Here is an 18,855-nt window from a genome sequence, read left to right as displayed (position 1 = left end):
GATAGCTAATGCTATCCTTGTGTTTAGCACTAAGGGGAAAAGCTAAGTCAGAGAAAATGGAACAGACCATCTAGGTCGGACATTTCCACTGCGCCATGTAACTGTAGACAATGAGGAATACACTGACACCGTCATATTGTCAGTCTCCTCTTCCTCCCCCTGAGAAGACCTTAAAATTAAACTGATTCGGCTGCTGCTACTATCAGCAGGCACAAATCTGCTGCTGCTACCTGTACTGGTACCAACATTTTTGCTGGCAGAGGACATGGGAGTGATGTTTTGTCCTCTACCCAGTCCAACAATACCTTTACCAGACATATATGTATATATAATGTTAACCCGTCCCGGACACAGGGCGTACAGTTACGCCCTGGCATTCTGGGACTTAAGGACCCAGGGCGTACCGGTATGCCCTGGACGTTTTCCGTTCAGCGCCATTAACCAGGTGGTGAACGGAACGGGATGCCTGCTGAAATCTCTCAGCAGACATCCCGAGCAAACCCCTGGGGGGTCCCAATTCAAACTGGCGATTTGCTGCGAATCTGGGTCAATTGGGTTTCCGGTGACCCAGAAAAAAAGGGTTATTGGGGCTGTCTGAGACAGCCCCAATCACCCTTACCCAGCAGGATTGGTCAGTCTGGATGACCGATCAATCAACTAGCCTGCTGGGGGGCAGTCGGGGGTCCCTTACCTGTCCATTGGGGCAGGCGGCAGCAGCATTTCCAGTGACGGCGGATGGATACAGCAGGAGGTGAGTTGTTTGCCTTCTGCTGTTGCTTATCAACAACTCCCAGCATGCACAGCCGAAGGGCATGCTGGGAGTTGTAGTTTATCAACAGCTGATGGCATAACTACAACTCCCAGCATGCCCTTTGACTGTCTGTGCTTGCTGGGACTAGTAATTATGCAACAGCTGGAGGCACATTTTTCTATTAAAAAAAATGTGTGCCTCCAGCTGTTGCATAACTACAATTCTCAGCATGCACGGACAGCCAAAGGGCATGCTGGGAGTTGTAGTAGTGTGCCTCTAGCTGTTGCTAGAGTTATAGTTTTGCAACAGCAGAAGGCACACTGGTTGCAAAACACTGAGAGTTTGTTACCTAACTCTTTTTTCTCCTATTACCCCTTGTGAAAATAAAAAATTTGGGGTAGTACAAGCATTTTAGTGAAAAAAATCTAATTTTTAATTTTCACGTCCAGCTTTTGTGAAAATCTGTCAAACACTTGTGGGGTGTAAAGGCTCACTGTACCCCTTGTTAGGTTCCTTGAGGGGTGTTGTTTCCCAAATAGTGTGCCATGTGTTTTTTTTTTTTTTCTGTTTTTGCTGTTCTGGCACCATAGGGTATTCCTAAATGCGACATGCTCCCAAAAACCATTTCAGCAAAATACACTCTCCAAAATATCATTGTCTCTCCTTCCTTTCTGAGCCCTCTACTGCCCCCAAAGAGCACTTTACATCCATATATGAGGTATTTCCTTACTCGAGAGAAATTGGGTTACAAATTTTGGGTGGCTTTATCTCCTTTTACCCCTTGTATAAATAAAAAAAAATGGGTCTACAAGAACATGCGAGTGTAAAAAATGAAGATTTTGAATTTTCTCCTTCACTTTGTTGCTATTCCTGTGAAACACCTAAAGGGTTAACAAACTTACTGTCATTTTGAATACTTTAAGGGGTGTAGTTTTTATAATGGGGTCATTTATGGGGTATTTCTAATATGAAGGCCCTTCAAATCCACTTCAACCTGAACTGGTCCCTGAAAAATTCATTTTGAAAATTCTGTGCAAATTTGAAAATTGCTGCTAAACTTTGAAGCTTCAAAAAGTAAAAACATGTCAACTTTATGATGCAAACATAAAGTAAACATATTCTGTATGTAAATCAGTATATAATTCATTTGATATGTCTATTTTCCTTACAAGCAGAGAGCTTCAAAGTTAAATAGAAAAAGCAAAATTTTCAAATTTTCATGAAATTTTGGAATTTTTCATTAAGAAATTATGCAATGTCACGAAAAGACTATCTCGGAATCAAATTCATAAGTAAAAGCATACCAGAGTTATTAATGCTTATAGTAACAGTGGTGAGATGGTCCTTAAGGTCATAATGAGCTTGATCCTTAATGTGTTAGTTATAAAAGAGTTTGGGGTTATTTTTATCTTCTTGGGGTGATTTGCCACTCAAATACTAGACAACTTTCACTGTTAACGCTTCTATCTAGTTATGTTACACCCAGGTAGAACTACCTTGTGTGCGAAAATACATGTTACTGACACATAAATAGCAATGCCGTGTTCAATCCCAACGCCTTTAACTTTATTGGTGGAAATATTATGTGTGCGATTAAACCCAGAAAATACAGGTAACTGACACATAGATGGCGGTGCCATGTTGTACCCCAACGCCCTGAACTGCATTGTTATATTACAACCAGGTAGAAATATTTTGTTTACGATTAAACCCAGAAAATACTGATTCTGCATTCAATCCCAACACCTTTAACTGCATTGTTAGGTAGAAACCTAGGTAGAAAAAATATGTGTGCGATTAAACTTAGATAAAACAAGTAACACTTAGATGGCGATGCCAGGTTCACAATGCTTTCAAAATACTTATTGCTTACATACAGGTCAGCCCACTGCATAGCTCAGTTTTCTAGATATTTGTATGTGATAGCTTTTATGACCTAGCTCACTGCTAGCCGGGATTTATAATGGACCAACAAACTTCTGCAGGTAGGGACAGGCCAGGAGGTCTCTGTCTGAGATCATCCGACAGATTAATGCTCTGCTCAGCTTGCTGTGGAATTGTATGGATTAGAGTTTGTGGAGGCTTTCTGGCTTCAGTAGTCTGAACTCTCTCTCAGCTCGCTCTTTTCAAAATGGTGGCTGCAAGCAGTACATGAGGCAGTACATCAGTGTTCAAAACCCACCACTGTGCTGTGTCCTATTGGCCTGGGAGCTGAATGACAAATGAATGGCAGCAAATCATTGCATAACCTGGGTCATGTGATAGGTATTCTGGGTATATCCTGACATCATCACACTGTGATAGTGTGTTCCTCATACCTTGTGCTATTACTGCGCACATTGCCAGGTCCGAATGTGGCATTGTTCAAAAGTTCTGCAAGCTACGGTCACACTGCAGTGTTCAGATCGCTCATTTGTATTCTTTAGACACTTTTAATTGACCAAGCCCGTAGGACTGTAAATTTTTGGGTAATTTGCTCTCTTTACTTGAATTAAGGCCCATTACACCCTCTACATTAAGCACCCTTCTGAACACTTCCCTCTATATGGGACATACTCCTTCCATCTAAAGACGATTGGTGGCTGAGCAGTGACCTTCCCCTTTCTAGAACCTTTTTTTTTTTTTACCATATACTACCCTTGGATATTTGCTCTACCATAATACAGTTCAACCACTAGATGTTACTGGAGCACAAAATATACAATATGCTTTACTTTTGCATAGACTTGTACAAAGAGAAAACAACAGAATAGAATTATAATACATTTCAACATCAATAAAGTGAGTAATGTGTAAGACAACTCAAAGTGCTAGGAACTCATGTAGTGGGATGCTGCACATGTGAATTTTTTTGGGGGGAAAACCTACCAACATGTATTGTGCTGTAATTATTGATTTTAACCTGTTGGGGACGGAGGGCGTACAGGTACGACCTCGCGTCCTGGTACTTAAGGATGAAGGGCGCACCTGTACGCCCATGGGAATTTTGGTCCCCGCCGCATGCCGGGCGGGAAGCGGACCGGCATGACTGCTGATATCTATCAGCAGGCATTCCGTGGCAATGCCTAGGGGGTCCTTAGACCCTTGTCGCTTCAGATCAGCGATTTGCGGCAATTCCGGGCTGATCATCGGAGCTGTCAGGTGTCACTCCCTCCTATCCCCTGCCATTAGTCAGTTAGGACTAACTGACCAATGGCAGTTGGGGGAGGGGGTTAAAGGTGAAATTCCCGCTCTGCCCGCCCTTGGATGTTGGGGCAGAGCGGGGAGGGAAGATGGCAGCGGGTACCTGAGGGGACCGGCGAGACCAGCGCCGGGATCGGCGGCGCTAAGCAGGCGGCGGCAGAGCAGCGGTGAAGGTAGCAGTAAAGATCGCCGTTAAGTGATCTTTACTGCTGCCTTCTAGGAGTTGTAGTTTAGCAACATCTGGAGGGCCACAGTTTGGAGACCACTGTGTAGTGGTCTCTAAACTGTGGTCCTCCAGATGTTGCAAAACTACAATTTTCAGGTGCACTGACTGTCTGGGCATGCTGGGAGTTGTAGTTTTGCAACATTAGAAGTGGCACAGTTTGGAGACCACTATACACTACAACTCCCAGCATGCCCAGACAGTCAGGGATGCTGGGTGTGTAGTTCTGCAATATCTGGCCCTTCAAATGTTGCAGAACTACAACTCTCAGCATGCCTGGACAGTCTTGGCATGCTTGGAGTTGTAGTTTTGCAACATCTGGAGGGCTACAATTTGGAGACCACTTCTTAGCGGTCTCCAAACTGTTCTTCCCCAGTTGTTGCATAACTACAACTCCTAGCATGCCTAGACTGTCCAGGCATGCTGGGAGTTGTAGTTCTGCAACATCTGAAGGGCCAGATATTGCAGAACTACACGCCTAGCATCCCTGACTGTCTGGGCATGCTGGGAGTTGTAGTTTTGCAACAGCTGGAGGCACACTGGTTGGGAAACACTGAGCTAGAGTCTGTTTCCTAACTCAGGGATTCCAACCCGTGTGCCTCCAGCTGTTGCAAAACTACAACTCCAAGAATGCACTGACAGACCGTACATGCTGGGAGTTGTAGTTTTGCAACAGCTGGAGGCACACGGTTGGAATCACTGAGCTAGAGTCTGTCTCCTAACTAAGTGGTTCCCCACCAGTGTGCCTACAGCTGTTGCAAAACTACAACTCCCAGCATGTACAGTCTGTGCATTCTGGGAGTTGTAGTTTTGCAACAGCTGAAGGTTTGGGGTGCCCCACCCCCATGTGAATGTACAGGGTATATTCACACGGACGGTTTTACAGTGATTTTCCTTCTCCAAGTTTGAGCTGTGGCAAATTTTCCGCGGCAGCAGAAAACTCACTGTGAACCCCCGTCAGTGCGAATGTAGCCTAAAAACACTACACTACCACATACCACTGACACTACATATACACCCCCTTACACGTCCCCCTGCCCCCCCTCCCCCCCCCCCCCACTAAAAATGAAAAACGTCTCATACAGCAGTGTTTCCTAAACGGAGCCTCCAGCTGTTGCAAAACAACAACTCCCAGTATTGCCGGACAGCCATTGACTTTCCTGGCAGGCTGGGAGTCTTGCAACAGCTGGCACCCTGTTTGGGAAACACTTCTGTAGGGTTTTGGTGGAGACAAGCCCCATCCTTGTATCCGGGTCCACCTCTATTGCAAATTCCTCATTTGGGCCTCAAATGTGGATGGCGCTCTCTCTCTTTCTTTGGAGCCCTGTCATATTTCAAGGCAACAGTTTAGGGCCACATATGGGGTATTTCCATACTCAGAAAAAATTGCTTTACAAATTTTGGGGGGCTTTTTCTCCTTTTACCCCTTATGAAAAGGTAAAGTTGGGGGCTACACCAGCATGATAGTGTAAAAAAAAAAAATTACACTAACATGCTGGTGTTGCCCATACTTTTCATTTTCACAAAAGGTAAAAGGAGAAAAAGACCCCCAAAATTTCTAACGCTATTTCCTCTGAGTACGGAAATACCCCATATGTGGACATAAAATGCTCTACGGACAAACTACATGGCTCAGGAGTGAGAGCGCCATGTACATTTGAGGCCTAAATTGGTGATTTGCACAGAGGTTCTGACATAAACACAAAAAAAAAACACCCACATGTGACCCCATTTTGGAAACGACACCCCTCAAGGAACCTAACAAGGCATATAGTGAGCCTTAACACCCCACAGGTCTTTGACACATTATTGTTAAAGTTGGACATGAAAATTTAAAATTTGTTTTTTTTTCCCTGAAATGCTGGTATTACCCCAAATGTTTCATTTTCACAATGGGTAATAGGAAAAAAGCCTCCCAAAATTTGTAACCCCATGTTTTCTGAGTATGTAAATACCCCATATGTGGATGTAAAGTGCTCTGCGGGCGGGCGAACAACAATGCTCAGAAGAGAAGGAGCACCATTGGGCTTTTTGGGAGAATGAGGCTGGAATTGAAGGCCATGTGTTTTTACAAAGCCCCCATGGTGCCAGTTCAGTGGACCCCCCCCCCCACATGTGACCCCATTTTGGAAAATACACCCCTCACGGAATGTAATAAGGGGTACACCGCCCCACAGTTGTCTGACAGATTTTTTGAACAGTCGTCCGTAAAAATGAAAATTTTTCATTTGCACAGCCTACTGTTCCAAAGATCTGTCAAATGCCAGTGGGGTGTAAATGCGCACTGCACCCCTTATTAAATTCTTTGAGTAGTTTCCAAAATAGGGTCACATGTGGGGGGGGGTTCCACTGTTCTGGCACCACGGGGGGCTTTGTAAACACCTCCATTACAACCAAATTCTCTCTCCAAAAGCCCAATGGCGCTCCTTCTCTTCTGAGCATTGTAGTTCGCCTGCAGAGGACTTTACATCCACATATGGGGTATTTCCATACTCAGAAGAAATGGGGTTGCAAATTTTTGGGGGCTTTTTTAAACTATTACCCGTTGTGAAAATGAAAAATTTGGGGTAACACCAGCATTTTAATGAAAATAAAAAATATTTTTTATTTTTACGTTCCAATTTAACGAAAGTTCGTCAATCACCTGTGGGGTGTTAAGGCTCACTATAACCCTTGTTACGTTCCTTGAGGGGTGAATTTTCCAAAATAGTATGCCATGTTGGTTTATTTTTTATTTTTACTGTTCTGGAATCATGGGGGCTTCCTAAATGGAACATTTAACCCAAAACCATTTCAGCAAAATTAGCTCTCCAAAATGCCATTGTCGCTTCTTCCCTTCTGAGCCCTCTAGTGCACCCACAGAGCACTTTACATCCACATATGAGGTAGTTCTTTACTCGAGAGAAAATTAATGACAAGGTTTGGGGGGCATTTTTACCTTTTACCCCTTGTAAAAATAAAAAAAATGGGGCTACAATAACATTTTTGTGTAAAAAATGGAGATTTTGATTTTTCTCTTCCATTTTGCTGCTATTCCTGTGAAATACCTAAAGGGTTAACAAAGTTTTTGAATACTTTGAGGGGTGCAGTTTTCATAATGGGGTCCATTATAGGGGATTTCCAACATAAAGACCCTCAAATCCACTTCTAAACTTAACTGGTCCCTGAAAAATTCAGATTTTGAAATTTTCGGGAAGAATTGGAAAATTGCTGCTACACTTTGAAGCCCTCTGATGTCTTCAATAAGTAAAAACATGTCAACTTTATGATGCAAACATAAAGTAGACATATTGTATATGTGAATCAATATATAATTTATTTGGTATGTCTATTTTTCTTACAAGCAGAGAGCTTCAAAGTTAGAAAAATTTAAAATTTAAAATTTTTCCTGCAATTTGGGAATTTTTCACCAAGAAATGATGAAATAATCTACTTAAATTTACTGCTAACAAAGTAGAATATGTCATGAAAAAACATTCTCGGAATCAAATTTATAAGTAAAAGCATCCCAGAGTTATTAATAAATTATGTGATAGAGGTCAGATTTGGAAAAACTGCTCCTGTCCTTAGGGTTATAATGGGCTCCGTCCCCAAGGGGTTAAAAGGAGTGGGCAGGGTAGCCTATTATAGGCTATATTAGAGATACTTGTGTTTGGTAAAGCCATTCTGTTCTGTCAAGATAAATTCTCACTCATTTGGAGATGTACAGCATGTGTAACACATCATCATCCTCTAAAGTTGGAACTGTCCAGAGCAGGAGCAAATCCCCATAGCAAACCTATCCTGCTCTGGACAGTTCCTGACATGGGCAGAGGTGTCAGCAGAGAGCACATCCTGTGAACACAGCAGTTTCAGTGTGTGAAGTTGTCGGGTGTGTCTCCTTTGAGCTCCAGACTTCCACACAGAGAGAAGCAGCGTTTTTTACCTGCCTTCCCAGAGGTGTGGCAGGCCCCTGGGGAGAGCTTTCCTGCATGGAGCCAAGGGAGTCTCGGGCTTCTACCTCTCGTTCCCGGCTGGCGAGAGGGGGGACGATAGCATCTACAGCCGGTTCCAAGGTCGGGGTGAGGCGTTCCAGCAGGGCCCGCAGAAATGCGGAGCCCGCTCCCCTGTCCAACCCGAAGGACGCAAGGCTACAGCCAAGAGCAGCGTACCTTCTGCTACCCCTGAACCCCAGCAATGGGGGGTACGGGGTCCAAGGGAGTCTCTGGAGATGTATGGGTCACGGATCCAATCCAAGATGGCGGAGTATCAAGAGTTGGGAAGAAAACTTAGGAGCCTGAGGGAAGACCTGAAGTTTTCACGCTACCAGGCTGACAATGCCTCTGCAGGTAAGAGGCAGAAGTTTACTGCTCAGGTGCGGGCTCTTAAGGCAAAGGTGGCTGAGGTGGAGGAGGCCAGAAGTAACATTGCTGAGGATGCAGGGTTCTTTAAAGAAAAACTTTCTAACAATGAAAGATTTAAAAACCTGCATGCATGTGCAGACAGCCATGAGGACAGCAGTGAGGAGGAAGATGGAGAGGAGGAAGGTGATGGAGAGTCAGGTGAAGCTGTGGAGAGTGAGGGGGATGCTGCCCCTGGTGCATGTGACCCCCAGCCCCCCCAAGATAGCTACCCTGAGCCCTATCAAGTGACATTATCTTCCAGTGATGGGGAGATGGAGGATAGCTGTGAAGAGGACGCAGCTAGTGGGGGTTTGCTGAGAGCTATTGTGCAGCAGGAGTCACCTACCCGCTTTGAGGATTTTGCCTTTGGTGAAGATCTTGGCAAGAATGATGTAGTGAAGAAAAGGAAGAAGTAGAAAGTTCAGGAAATGGTATCTGTCACGATGCCGGCTGGCAGGTAGTGGATCCTCTGTGCCAGAGAGGGATTGGCGTGGACCGTGCTAGTGGACCGGTTCTAAGCCACTACTGGTTTTCACCAGAGCCCGCCGCAAAGCGGGATGGTCTTGCTGCGGCGGTAGTGACCAGGTCGTATCCACTAGCAACGGCTCACCTCTCTGGCTGCTGAAGATAGGCGCGGTACAAGGGAGTAGGCAGAAGCAAGGTCGGACGTAGCAGAAGGTCGGGGCAGGCAGCAAGGATCGTAGTCAGGGGCAACGGCAGAAGGTCTGGAAACACAGGCAAGGAACACACAAGGAACGCTTTCACTGGCACTAAGGCAACAAGATCCGGCAAGGGAGTGCAAGGGAAGTGAGGTAATATAGGGAAGTGCACAGGTGATTACCCTAATTGGAACCACTGCGCCAATCAGCGGCGCAGTGGCCCTTTAAATCGCAGAGACCCGGCGCGCGCGCGCCCTAGGGAGCGGGGCCGCGCGCGCCGGGACAGAACAGACGGGGAGCGAGTCAGGTAGGGGAGCCGGGGTGCGCATCGCGAGCGGGCGCTACTCGCATCGCGAATCGCATCCCGGCTGGCAGCGGGATCGCAGCGCCCCGGGTCAGAGGACGTGACCGGAGCGCTGCAGCGGAGAGAGAGAAGCGAGCGCTCCGGGGAGGAGCGGGGACCCGGAGCGCTCGGCGTAACAGTATCTTTTGTTTTTCATTCATTCAAGCAGTCTGGGCCAGCTGTGAAGTTGGTTCAGGCTGCTGGGCCCCCCAAACTGCCAGACCCCGTTCCTGTCATGGACTGGGGCCAGCAAGGGGGTACAGCATGGCGTCTGAAAAGGCTGTAGGCGCAATAGATGTGAAGCCCACCCATCCTGCCGGTAGGGAGGGGCAGGATGGGCTCATGGTGGGAAGTGGCGAGGCAAGCTATGCCGCCGCATGCTCGGGGGGCGGTTCCCCGAGTGCTGTGGGCATTACTGGCGCTGCGGGGCACTCCCCTGGACGTTTTCCGTCAAACTCAAGCGTTCAGGGAGTACAGTTGCCCACATTCCGTCAGCCGCCTTCCTTGGACGCGATAGGATCCAGGTCTTCTACCAGGAGCAACCCAAGGTCTGTCACAGGTGTGGCAGCCCCACCCACTTTAGCGCAGCCTGTACTGTGCAGGTCTGCACTTTGTGTGGTGGGGTGGGTCATCTGGCCGCATCCTGTAGGCAGATCCGGTGCCACCTGTGTGGTGTCCTCAGGCACCCTTTTAGCCGTTGTCCTAGCGCCTTCGCCCGTGCGGCAGCCGCTCCGGCTGAGGAGAGCTGCGAAGTTGCCTCGGCTGGGGAGGGTACGGGCAGGGAGGGGGCGCAACAGGGCTAGTGAGGAGGAAAAAGGGCCCCGCCAAACTAAGGCGGGAGGAAAATCGTAGGAGTAGGGAGCTGGAGAGTGCCCAGGTGACGGGGGTAGCTTCAGCCCCTGCTCCTGAAGCTGGCCCTGTAACCGCTGAAGCCCTAGAAGAGAATGTGCTGGATGAGGAGATCAGGAGACTTCACAGAGAGAAGGGCAATATGGCCGACCCTTCCGATTCCTCCCACTATGAAAGTGTGGATGAGGAAAGTGGGGTGAGGCCCAAAAAGAAAGATAAGGGCAAAAGGAAAGGGAGAAAGAAGAGGTCAGAGCCCTCTGAAGTTCCTTGTACTACGGGCCAGGTCCAAAACGGAAGCCTGACTGCCCCCCCTCTGATTGACCTGTCAAACCGATACCTCGTCCTCGATACCATCTCCTTCCCCTCCTTGGAGGGGGAAGGTGAGGACGAGGTGCCTAGGGAGAAGGAGCCTCTGGGGGGAACTGGGCCCTGTCCTGTTGAGGCACCTTCCTCAGAGGGCAGGGCTAGACCGGAGCCGGACAGAGACGGGGACCATATGGATCAATCGGAGTGTAAAAAAAAGATCCAAGAGTGGTCCTGCCCTCTCGTCTTCTTCGGGGGATGAGGGGGCAAAAAAGAAGGGAAAGAGAAAGTAAAGGGTGTGGCTGTTTAATTTAATCACCCTGTATTGCGGCACTCACCCCATTGACGCTGGCATCTATTAACTGTGCCAGTATAAAGTCAGATACGGCTAGATATGCAGCCTTTTATTTTCTCGGCCGTGTTGAAGCCGACATTTTCTTTTTACAGGAGACCAGGTTGTCAGATCTAGCCTCTCTGGTAAAAGCCAGAAGAGAGTGGAGGCGCGGTCCCTCCCACTGGTCTCTTGCGGCTGAGCCGTATAGTGGGGTGGCGGTCCTTTTTACCGCTCCTGTTGAATGCCGACGGGTTACTGAATTAGAAATGGGGAGGTGCCTGATCTTAGATGTCTTCATGAAGGGACAAGAGCTCCGGCTCATTAACATCTACGCCCCGCAAAGTAAGCGGGGCCGTAAAGATCTCTTTATGAGGATTAAGCCCTTTCTTTTTACGAGTCGGCAAGTGATCTTTGGAGGGGACTTCAATAATGTCTCGAGGTCCCAAGATAGGAGAGGCTCCAATGGTCCGCTGACTTGCAATAGTGTGGCACTGATTAGCATAGCTAGAGAAGCTCGCCTAGAGGACGCCCACATCCGGAGCCCCTCAGGCTACACGGGTTTCACCTATCATCAAGGTAGTCGCAGGTCTAGGATAGATAGGTTTTATTTAAAGGAGGAAGCCGTCTCTTCTGCAGTGTCCGTGGTTGAGGTGGAGTTCTCCGATCACTGTATGATTTTGTTTTCCCTGAATGTTTCAGAGACCCCCGGATGGGAAAAGGTTATTGGAAGCTGAATTCGTCCCTCCTGGAGGAAGTGGAGGTAAGACAGTCCTTTGAGGATTTTCTTCAGAGCCAGGTACCTTTACTGGGCCTATGTAGTAGTAAGTCAGAGTGGTGGGAGATATTCAAGAAGCGGGTTGCGGGGTTCTTCCGCCAGCTCTCGAGCCTCAGGTCCCTGAACAGGTATCACTTGTATCAGGGTCTGAGGAGGAAACTCGAGCTTCTTGTCTCGACTGGAGGTAGCTGAGAGGATATCTCCAGAGTGAAGTCCTTGCTGATGAGGTATCAGTACGACAGGCACGCATCTTTGGTTTTTGAGAGGGATTTCGGGAAGTACCGCTCGCCCGACCCTTACAGAGACTGTAAGATGTCAGTGAGTAGTAAAGTCATTTCAGGACTGATTGATAGTACAGGATCTCTGAATCGGTCCAGATCAGGGATCTTGGAGGTCGTCAGATCCTTCTACTCGCACCTCTTGGGTAGGAAGGATCTAGATGGAGACAGGATGTCGGTTTTCCTGACTGAAACCATTCCTGAGCCAGGGGTAGACCCCTCTCTTGATGTTTTGGCAGAAGAAATCAGGGAAGAGGAAGTGAGACTGGCAATCGAGGGGGCTTGCCCCATAGAAGTCGCCAGGTCCGGATGGCTTAACATCCGAGTGTTACAGGACCTTTAAGGAGCCTTTAGCTCCCCTCTTGACTGAGGTATTCAATGAGTGTCTCTCCTCAGGCACTCTGCCGAAGTCAATGAGGAGGTCAGCCCTGATTCTTCTGTCAAAGGGTAAAGATCCCAGCCGTGTTGAGAATTGGAGACCCATAGCTCTTCTCAATACGGACAGGAAGCTTCTGGCTAAGATATTGTTCAATCGGCTGGTGAAGTTTGCACCCCGGCTCCTTTCGGGGGCTCAGCACTGCTCTGTTCCAGGCCGAAGCACCTTAAGTGCGGTCCTTAGTGTCAGGGAGGCAGTGGAGCGGAGTAGTGCAGGTCTCTGGAAGGGGTACTTGCTGTCCTTGGATCAGGCCAAAGCATTTGATCGGGTGAACCACGAGTACCTATGGTCCGTCCTCCTGAGATATGGCTTACCAACTACTTTTGTTAATTGGCTTAAGATCTTGTATGCAGGGGCAGAGAGTTTCCCGCTGGTGAACGGGTGGTCTGGCCGCTCTTTTGAGGTGGGGTCCGGAGTCCGTCAGGGTTGTCCTCTGAGCCCGCTTTTATACGTGTTCGCAATCGATCCCTTCGTCCGGAGGGTAGATTGTGGGCTGTTGGCGGGAGTCAGGATGAGTCTGGCGGAGCTGGATGTCGCCCAGAGAGTGGTGGCGGACGCTGACAATGTCACTATTTTCGTCTCCTCAAGAGAGGAGGTCGATGTGGTGATGTCGGAGTTGGACCGCTACTCGGAGGCATCCGGGTCTAAGATCAACCGGGATAAGTGTGAGAGTCTCTGGCTGGGAGGGGGAGACCCCACGTTTGTTCTCCCGGACACCCTTCCAGGGCCCCAAGAGTCAGCAAAAGTCTTAGGCATCACATTCGGCCAGGATGATTATCCCACCAAAAACTGGGATGGTAAGCTCCAATATGCCGCTCAGAAGGTGGACCAGTGGAAGGGTTGGTCTATGACACTAGGATCTACAGCCTGTTTTTCCAACTGTTATGGGGGAACAGGATGAACCTAGTCAAGAGGGAGGTTACGTACCGCACGAGGAGACTAGGGGGTTTATCTATGGTAAACCCTGTGGTGTTCTTTACGAACACCTTCTTGAAAGCCAACATCGCAAATCTCTGGTCAGAGAGGGCTTCTCCGTGGGTACTCTCCTGCAGGGAATGGTTTCGGCCTTTCTTCCAGGAATGGGAGAGAGGAGGGCGAGTGAAGGACCTCCGTATGCCCCATGGATATCTTCCGGCTTACGCTACCCCGACTCTGAAGGCGATACGTCGGTGGGGTCTGGGAGTGTGGGAGATCAGGACCCAATCATAAGGCAGTTCCTTGACAAACGGGTTCTGTTGACCCACTTCCAGAAGCCTCTGGCGCTCAGGGACTGCCCAGGTCGGGATCTGAGGGTGGGGTTGTATCTTTTGAACATGAAAAGGATCCCCCAGAAGTTTTGGGACTTGGCCTGGCGCTGCTTTCAGGGGAAGCTATATGTAAGGGACAACCTGAAGTGTAGGAACTCTGATGACCGGGGATGTCCCCGAGAAGAGTCCCTTTAATATAGGGGTTTACAACCGGGTGGGCGCTTCCATCAGCTGGAGTCAACTTGCCGGCCTTACCTATCCGGAGTGGGCTTATGGGGCATTCAGGTCCCTGGGTGGCCGAGACCGGGGCACTTTATTCTTAGTTAGTTTAGTGGTTAGGTACTACACGTGGAATGCACGGTGCTTAGTATCGACCCAACAGAAAGTCCTCTCCGAGGTGGAGGTCTGTAGGAACATCACTGGTGACCTCGGGAAGATCAGGTCTTTGGAGTATGGCAGTCTTGGTACCAGTAGGGCTTCTCTCCTATGGAGAGGTTTTTCTTTTGATGTGCCCTAGGTACTAGGCCCTTAAGGTGAAGTACCTTATTTTGGCCAGGGATAGTGTATATATCTTAGGGTGAGTATAGGGTCAGGTTCATGAAGGGATAGTGATAGGGTTAGAGGTTGATAGGGAGAGGAATTTAAATTTAATTTTATCAGGATTGCCATCCTTCTTCCTGGTGGGGGGCTATGCATGTCACCTTAGCCTTTTGTTTTGTTTTCTATGGATGGATTGTAAAGGGCTTGCAGGCAACCAAACTTGGGCCTTGTGGTTTTGGTGTATTGTATTGTTAATATTGCTTTGTTGTAGAGTATGTATATATTGTTTTGTATATTTTGTTCTGTTTACATTAGGTGGGTAGGGGTGTATTTTAGGTTGGGTGTTTTTTTTTTTTTTTTTGGGGGGGGGGGGGTGTATCCAGGACTGGACTGTTGCAGTGGGTACTATTTTGGGGGTCTGGTATGGGTCAGTTGTGGACAAAAACTGTGACCTATGGACTCTGACCCAAGTCCAGAGGGGGTGGTGGGATAGTTTAGTATAGGTTGTTTTTCTGTGTTATTGACTTTTTTTTTTGTTATGTATATTCTGTCATAGGCGTGCGCACGGGGTGTGCCGAGTGTGCCCAGGCACACCCTAATCAAGCCCAGGGAGGCATCCGAGGCCACCATGAGCAGCCAGCAGAGGACCCCCCGTCACATTCGGGACATCCCTGTGTCCCGAAAGATCTTTTCGGGACACAAGGATGTCCCGGTTACCTTTCTATAGTGGCCCCCGTGTTAACTTTCAAAACACAGGGGCCGCCGGGAAGTAGCGCACGCAGGGATGTCATTGACGTCCCGTGCGTGCGCCCATAGCAACAGAGGAGCGGAGATTCAAGGAAGAGGATGCGCACGCCGGCCGGAATGGTAAGTGACCAACACGAGCTGGTGTGGGGGAAACTATACTGCACTTAATGTGGGGAAAACTATACTGCACCTAATGTGGGGGAAAGTATATTGCACCTAATGTGGGGGAAAGTATACTGCACCTAATGTGGGGAAACTATACTGCACCTAATGTGGGGGAACTATACTGCACCTAATGTGGGGGAAAGTATACTGCACCTAATGTGGGGGAAAGTATACTGCACCTAATGTGGGGGAACTATACTGCACCTAATGTGGGGGAACTATACTGCACCTAATGTGGGGAGAACTATACTGCACCTAATGTGGGGAAAACTATACTGCACCTAATGTGGGGGAAAGTATACTGCACTTAATGTGGGGGAACTATACTGCACTTAATGTGGGGGAACTATACTGCACCTAATGTGGGGAAACTATACTGCACCTAATGTGGGGGAACTATACTGCACCTAATGTGGGGGAAAGTATACTGCACCTAATGTGGGGGAAAGTATACTGCACCTAATGTGGGGGAACTATACTGCACCTAATGTGGGGAGAACTATACTGCACCTAATGTGGGGAAAACTATACTGCACCTAATGTGGGGGAAAGTATACTGCACCTAATGTGGGGGAACTTTACTGCACCTAATGTGGGGGAACTATACTGTACCTAATGTGGGGAGAACTATACTGTACCTAATGTGGGGAGAACTATACTGCACCTAATGTGGGGAAAACTATACTGCACCTAATGTGGGGGAAAGTATACTGCACCTAATGTGGGGGAAAGTATACTGCACCTAATGTGGGGGAAAGTATACTGCACCTAATGTGGGGGAAACTATACTGCACCTAATGTGGGGGAACTCTACTGCACCTAATGTGGGGAGAACTATACTGCACCTAATGTGGGGGAACTATACTGCCAGCCTAATGTGGGGGAACTATACTGCACTTAATGTGGGGGAACTATACTGCACCTAATGTAGGGGAACTATACTGCACCTAATGTGGGGGAACTATACTGCACCTAATGTGGGGGAAACTATACTGCACCTAATGTGGGGGAAACTATACTGCACCTAATGTGGGGGAAACTATACTGCACCTAATGTGGGGGAAACTATACTGCACCTAATGTGGGGGAAACTATACTGCACCTAATGTGGGGGAACTATACTGCACCTAATGTGGGGAGCTATACTGCACCTAATGTGGGGGAACTATACTGCACCAAATGTGGGGGAACTATACTGCACCTAATGTGGGGGAACTGTACTGCACCTAATGTGGGGAAACTGTACTGCACCTAATGTGGAAAGATATACTGCACCTAATGTGGGGAACTATACTGCACCTAATGTGGGGGAACTATACTGCACCTAATGTGGGGGAACTGTACAGCACCTAATGTGGAAAGATATACTGCACCTAATGTGGAGGAACTATACTGCACTTAATGTGGGGGAACTATACTGCACTTAATGTGGGAGAACTATACTGCACCTAATGTGGGGGAACTATACTGCACCTAATGTGGGGGAACTATACTGCACCTAATGTAGGGGAACTATACTGCACCTAATGTGGGGAAACTGTACTGCACCTAATGTGGGGGAACTGTACTGCACCTAATGTGGGGGGACTGTACTGCACCTAATGTGGGGGGACTGTACTGCACCTAATGTGGGGAAACTATACTGCACCTAATGTGGGGAAACTATACTACACCTAATGTGGGGGAACTATACTGCACCTAATGTAGGGGAACTGTACTGCACCTATTGTAGGGGAACTGTACTGCACATAATGTGGGGAACTGTACTACACCTAATGTGGGGGAACTGTACTGCACTTAATGTAGGGGAACTGTACTGGTGCAGTACAGTTCCCCCACATTAGGTGCAGTACAGTTCCCCCGCATTAGGTGCAGTACAGTTCCCCCGCATTAGGTGCAGTACAGTTCCCCTTCATTAGGTGTAGTACAGTTCCCCCACATTAGGTGCAGTACAGTTCCCCCACATTAGGTGCAGTACAGTTCCCCCACATTAGGTGCAGTACAGTTCCCCCACATTAGGTGCAGTACAGTTCCCCCACATTAGGTGCAGTACAGTTCCCCCACATTAGGTGGCACCTAATGTGGGGGAACTGAACTGCACCTAATGTGGGGGAACTGTACTGCCAACCTAATGTGGGGGAACTGTACTGCCAACCTAATGTGGGGGAACTGTACTGCCAACCTAATGTGGGGGAACTGTACTGCACCTAATGCGGGGGAACTGTACTGCACCTAATGTGGGGGAACTGTACTGCCAACCTAATGTGGGGGAACTGTACTGCCAACCTAATGTGGGGGAACTGTACTGCCAACCTAATGTGGGTAAACTGTACTGCTTACCTAATGTGGGGGAACTGTACTGCCAACCTAATGTGGGGGAACTGTACTGCCAACCTAATGTGCGGGGACTTATTCTGCCAACCTAATGTGGGGGAACTATACTGCACCTAATGTGGCGGGACTTATACTGCACCTAATGTGGGGGACTATACTGCACCTAATGTGGGGGAACTATACTAACTGTGTGTATGTGTGCGTATATATACATATATGCACGCGCGCGACGTGAGTTTGTGCTTTAGGGTGCACACCCTAATGCAATAGGCTGCGCACGCCTATGTATTCTGTATGGTTTTATGTATAAGGAAAGAGGGGGAAAAAAATTTTTATTGAAATTTATTATAATTTTTTTTTTAATTATTTATATAATGTCATAATTATTTTGAGAGAAAGGCAGTCGGACCAGTTTTCAGTTATTATAGTATAGTGTTAAGAGTACACTATATTTATGTTTGTGTCCCAGTGTGGATTAGTTTTTGTTTGTGGGTATATATATATGTATTTTGTTATCCAAGTTGGATTATTTTTGTTACAGCTAGCCATATTTTTGTTTTTAGGGGGGGGGGGGGGGCGGGGGGGAGTGTGGTTATGTTTCCTAGTTTGGATATTTTTAGTTTTTGATCCAAGCGAGGAAAGCTTTTATTTATGTTCATTAGGTATGTGTGTCTGTGTGTGTGTTGGACTATAGTAGATAATGATTTATTTATTCATTTATTTTTGGTTTATCTGGGCTGGCCGGTTAGGAAGGTTTAAGTTATTATTTTGAGACGGATAGTTTGTTTTTATGTTCAGTTTTGTTAATTTTGTTACAGTGAAATGAACTTGTTTTGTGTTTTGTGTTTTGTACTTTTATAATAAAAAAGAGTGTCAGCAGAGAGCATTATGGTCAGACAGAAAATAATTCCATAAAGAAATTCTACTTCCTGTGGAGTATACAGCAGCTGATAAATACTGAAAGGATTAAGATTTTTTAAATAGAAGTAATTTACGAATCTGTTTAACTTTCTGCAGCCAGTTTTTCCACCGGAGTACCTCCTTAAGTCAGGAAAATGATAAGGTATTGAAATGAACCTATTAGACTGTACTATACAAGACTTTGTTTATCCCCTTAAGGACACAGCCCATTTGGTCATAAGGACATTCAATTTTATTTTTGCATTTTCCTCCTCGCCTTCTAAAAACCAGGACCTCTTGCCCAGAACAGTATTTTGGTGATCACAAGAGCCTGGTCTTGCCTGAGTTTCATCAATACCTTTTAATATCATGAAAACTGGAGGAAATATGTAGGCCAGCCTGAACC

General features: G+C 47.4%; 1 protein-coding gene and 1 long non-coding RNA gene across 18 annotated transcripts in view; one reads left to right on the top strand and one right to left on the bottom strand.

Moving 5' to 3' along the window:
- The window catches only part of UNC13A (unc-13 homolog A), a 701,496-nt gene that overhangs the window by 311,304 nt on the left and 371,337 nt on the right, over nt 1-18,855 (top strand). The window lies entirely within an intron of this gene.
- LOC130368687 (uncharacterized) overlaps nt 1-18,855 on the bottom strand; it is a 107,568-nt gene that overhangs the window by 88,171 nt on the left and 542 nt on the right. The window lies entirely within an intron of this gene.

Source organism: Hyla sarda, chromosome 1, assembly GCF_029499605.1.
Source record: "Hyla sarda isolate aHylSar1 chromosome 1, aHylSar1.hap1, whole genome shotgun sequence".
Lineage (NCBI taxonomy): Eukaryota > Metazoa > Chordata > Amphibia > Anura > Hylidae > Hyla > Hyla sarda.
The sequence above is the reverse complement of the archived record's forward strand: the minus strand, read 5'-3'. Positions and strand labels throughout refer to the sequence as shown.